Consider the following 4,729-nt stretch of genomic DNA (forward strand, 5'->3'; position numbering starts at 1 on the left):
ATATAATAGTAGTTAAAAGGAATTTATACCGAGGAGCCTGTGAAGAAAAGTTTAAAACAAGAATCGTAACGCTCACATAAACAGAAAACTTGCGTGTGAAGAAATCTAAAGTTAACAAGCATAGGATAACAGAAACTAGGAATAGGGAACCAAAAGGTACATAATAACAAGCTCCTAACTCAGTCTGCGAAGTTAAGACTAGCCGGAGAATATTTACATACATATATACACCGCCCAAAATCTGAAATACCTAAACAAAATCCTAGTTCTCCATAATCCTCTAGGAGGAGCAAAATAAACAAGTATATAAGAAGGGAATTTATATATACACATATCAAAGATCAAAAGAAACCTCAAAAGAAACCACTTCGTTGCAGAAGCTCCAGACGCCTAGCAAGGTGCCTCTCGACCTGCATCTGAAAAACAACAACACAGTATAGAATGAGAACCAGAAGTTCTTAGCATGGTAAAGGTGCCACACATATAAGATATAAGGTCTTTGAAATGTCAGAGACAATCCTAAAACACCGACACTCAGATTATAAATCTTAAGGGACTAAAAACAGAAGCTATAAATAGGTGGTCTAAGGTTCTCAACCTAACCAAACTTAACCTGCACACTAATCTTTTACACCTTTCTCCATTCCTCCGTCTCCTATGGGTTGCACAGACAAACAAGCAAACAAAGCAAACACAAGTAGTTCACAAGTAATACAGATAACAATTATAACAAATAGCAGATTATAATCACGTAGGCAATCCCATATAGTTCACAAGCGAGCAAATCATACAATATGCACATGATGTATACCTGCCCTATGGCTGTTAATATCAACTGTCAGTTACATAGTCAGCCCGACATGTCTTCAAGCTCAACACTCACCATGGGGAGAATTCCCAAGCTGACATGGGGGAGAGAACACCCCAAGCTCAATAACATCCATTGGAAGAATCTCAAGCTGACATGGGGAGAAGAGACAACACCCCAAGCTCAAAGATTAACCATGGAAAGAATTCCAAGCTGACATGGAGGAAAATAACACCCCAAGCTCAATAATAACCACAGAAAAAATTCCGACTAACATGGAAAAGACAGCACCCCAAGCTCAAATTATTCAATCGTTTCTTACAATTTATCATTTTCAATCTCATAGTGATTCATATCTCATCTCATCATTCTCAATTATTTAACATCATTAAGAGTCTCACACATCATTATCAATGTCACTTTACTCTCTTAATTACCTCATATACCATTTTCATCATCTTTATCGATCAAATACCATCTTCTCTAATCACTTATTACCTTTAAAAAGAATCTTTCTTCACCTTTAAGTTACCAAAATTTCATAACTTCATCCTATGACTAGGCTTACTAACAATATTTAGGCTAAAGGAATAAAAATAGAAGTCTAGAGGTTCGAGTTTGAGTTTTAAAACACAAAATCTATTTTTGCTGAAACAGAGGCCACGCGTACGCATGGGTATGAAAAATTCTTACTCGCGTACGCAAGCCTCATGCTCGCATACGCGTGAATCCCAACCCGAAAGGTTGGTCGTGTTGCGAGCAGCTGGACGCGTACGCAAATCCTAGGTCACGCGTATGCTGGGCGTACGTTTTTCCAAAAATTTGCTAAGTCTGAAAAAACTACAGAATTTGACTTTCGAACCCTAAACTTTCGACGCGCATAACTCTTTTGTTTTAAAATATTTTTCATCCGTTCTTTGAACAGCGTAAACTTCATGAACCCAATTTTTATTTGAAAGAAGTTTAAAACACTTTGGGAGTCTGGAAGTCAAGTTATGTCTCGCCGAAATTTGGCCAAAAACCAATTTTTCACAAACCTCAAACCATAAAATTTTTATCAAAACAAAATTCTCTTTCATAACTCCAAGGTTCTACACAATATTACATAACTCAATTCACCTTTTCCACATTCTCATTCTTTCCAAAACATTCAACACATCATTCAACTACTCAAAACCAATAAATCCATATCCAAAGCAATCATGAGATATCAATGAAACAACAATAACAATTTCATATTCACAAATCCTCACTAAATCACCATCAACCACAATGTCTTATCATATCTCAATTCATCAATATCATGCATCAATTTCTCAAATATCTCAATAAAATCATAATCCACCTATCTTAGACATATACATTCATGTCATCAAGTCAATAATCATTAACTCAACACTCATCCAACAAACACCAAATCTATATCACAATTTTTAATCAAGGTTACTAAACATCAAACACACTCATACGTTCCAACCTATTCTATGGTCATCTAACCTAAGTTTTCACAGAACATTATGTATTAAATACATGAAATCTAAACCATACCTTGGCCGATTTCCACGTATAATCTGAGACACCACCAAAAGGCTCTAAACACAGCCCCAAGGATCCAAAGTTTCCAAAGCAATATATATATATATATATACAAATTTCAATACCCAAAACTCACATAATCAAGAGTTTGACTAGGGTTGAAGATCCTTACCGTATATGTGCTTCAATTAAGGCAAAACCTACCAATTTCTCAAGTCAATTTGATCCTAAAATATCAAATTAACCAAAATCTCAATACTCCAAAATCTTAACATTTTTGAACTGAAGAAGAGGAAATAGGAGCTGAGAATGTGATTTCCTCACCTTGAAAGATACCGGGTTTTGTAGAGCTCGTCACTGCGGACGCGTGGCAGCAAATAATGTGATGATTGGAAGTTCGGATCAAAAGTTATCTTGATTTAAAGATCAAGCTAGGGTTTGAGAATCTCCTTCCTTCTCCCTTTTCATTGTGTAGCGTGAAAGTGATGAAGAAGAAAGGTAATGAGTTGAAGCTAATGTTTTAAATATATTGGGCCGGGCCTTGGGCCCAATACGGATCCAGTTTACCCGATTCAATTCGTTCAATTTAATTTTGGGCCAAATTCTTTAAAATTGATGTCAAAATTTTTGTTTTAATTTTCTTTATCTCATTAAACTATAAAAATTCAATTTTCTGATTGCTTGATTAATAATTAATATTAGTTAATTATTTACTAATTACTCAAATTTTACAAATATGCTATGTAAAAATTATAACACTTTTAAAAATCATTAATCAAAATGCATAAGGAAAAAAAATAATACAAATTAAAACAAAATCAATTTATTTATTTTAGTAAAATCAAATAATAAATATAATAGATTGATTATAATTAATGTGTTCAAACAAAATATTAAGTAATTTGATATTTGTTTCAATCAAATTGATTAAATAATTAATTTTAACACTAAAAAATTATTAATCAAAATAAATAAGATAAAATAATAAATGTAACATAAAACAAAATCAATTTATTTATTCCAGTCAAATCAAATAAATGATTAATTAACACATCTAAATAAATCAAATAAAATAAATCAAGAAATATTTTTTAGAAGGGTTAAGTACGATTTTGGTTCCTAAGGTAGGGGTTGAAAATTTTTTTTTATCCCCAACCTTTTTTTTGCTTACAAAATCATCCTAAAGTTTAACTTAGTTTAAAATCGTCCTTCAGACCAAAATACGTTTCCCCTTCTTCCCCAAAATCAACAAGAAGCAGAAGTAGAATCAGAAGTAGAAGCAGAAGCAGAAGCAAAAGCAGAAACCGAAGTAAATGCAACAACAAGAAAACAATGTAATAAAAATTAAAAAAAGTAACCAGAAGCAGAAGATCAACAACAACAACATTGGATAATGAAATTAGAAAAATAACAACAACAAAAGAAACAAAAGCAGAACCAACCAGAAGCATCAACAAATCCACAAATAAAAAAATTTAACAATATAATTAATAGAAGAAACAGAAGAATTGGAACCCCAAAAAGCACAGCGGCGAGTGACCAGCGAGGAGGACGAGGAGCAACGATGACCAGCGAGGAGCAACGACGACGGGCGACCGAGCGAGGAAGAGGAGCAAAAACAGCGAGCAGCGCGCAACGTTCACACTCGCATAGCTGCTGGCGTCGACGTCAAGCGAGGAAGAGGAACGGCGAGATCTGGCGGCGAGATCCAGCGGCGAGGACCGAACGACGAGCAGCAGCGGCGGTGATGAGGAACAACGGCAGCAGATTCCCTTCCTCCTCCTCTTTCCCACCTTCCCTTTCCCCTCTTCTTCCCTTAGCAACCCCCGCCTCGTGTGATTCCCTTCCCCCTTCTCTGTTTAAAAAATTAAAAAATTAAAATTTTGGTAAAAAAGACGGTTTTAAAATTAAGTTAAACCTTAGAGACGATTTTGTAAGCAAAAAAAGGTTGGGATGAAAAAAATTTTCAGCTCCTACTTAGAAACCAAAATCGTATTTAACCCCTTTTTAAAACATACCACGTCAGCTATACTATTAATTGAAGAAATTCGATTTTAATAATATATAATAAATAATAGATGACACTGTATGTACATAGTTGTCAGAATCGAAAATGTGATCAAATTGGTCATATTGTTGGTTTATTAGTTTAGTAGTTCAACCAATTGGACAAAGTTGAATTGATTAACCTAGTTATTATTAAGTAATTATATAAAATTTTAATATTTTTTCCCAATAAATATTTTTAAATTTTAATAACTAATCGATTATTCATATTTATTATATTGTTATATACAATGTGCAATTATTGAAAAAATAACTTTAATAAATATCATATAATAATAAAAAATTATGTTATAATTAATAAAGATATTTGTTATTTTT

Source organism: Arachis duranensis, chromosome 10 (assembly GCF_000817695.3).
Source record: "Arachis duranensis cultivar V14167 chromosome 10, aradu.V14167.gnm2.J7QH, whole genome shotgun sequence".
Taxonomy (NCBI): Eukaryota; Viridiplantae; Streptophyta; class Magnoliopsida; order Fabales; family Fabaceae; genus Arachis; species Arachis duranensis.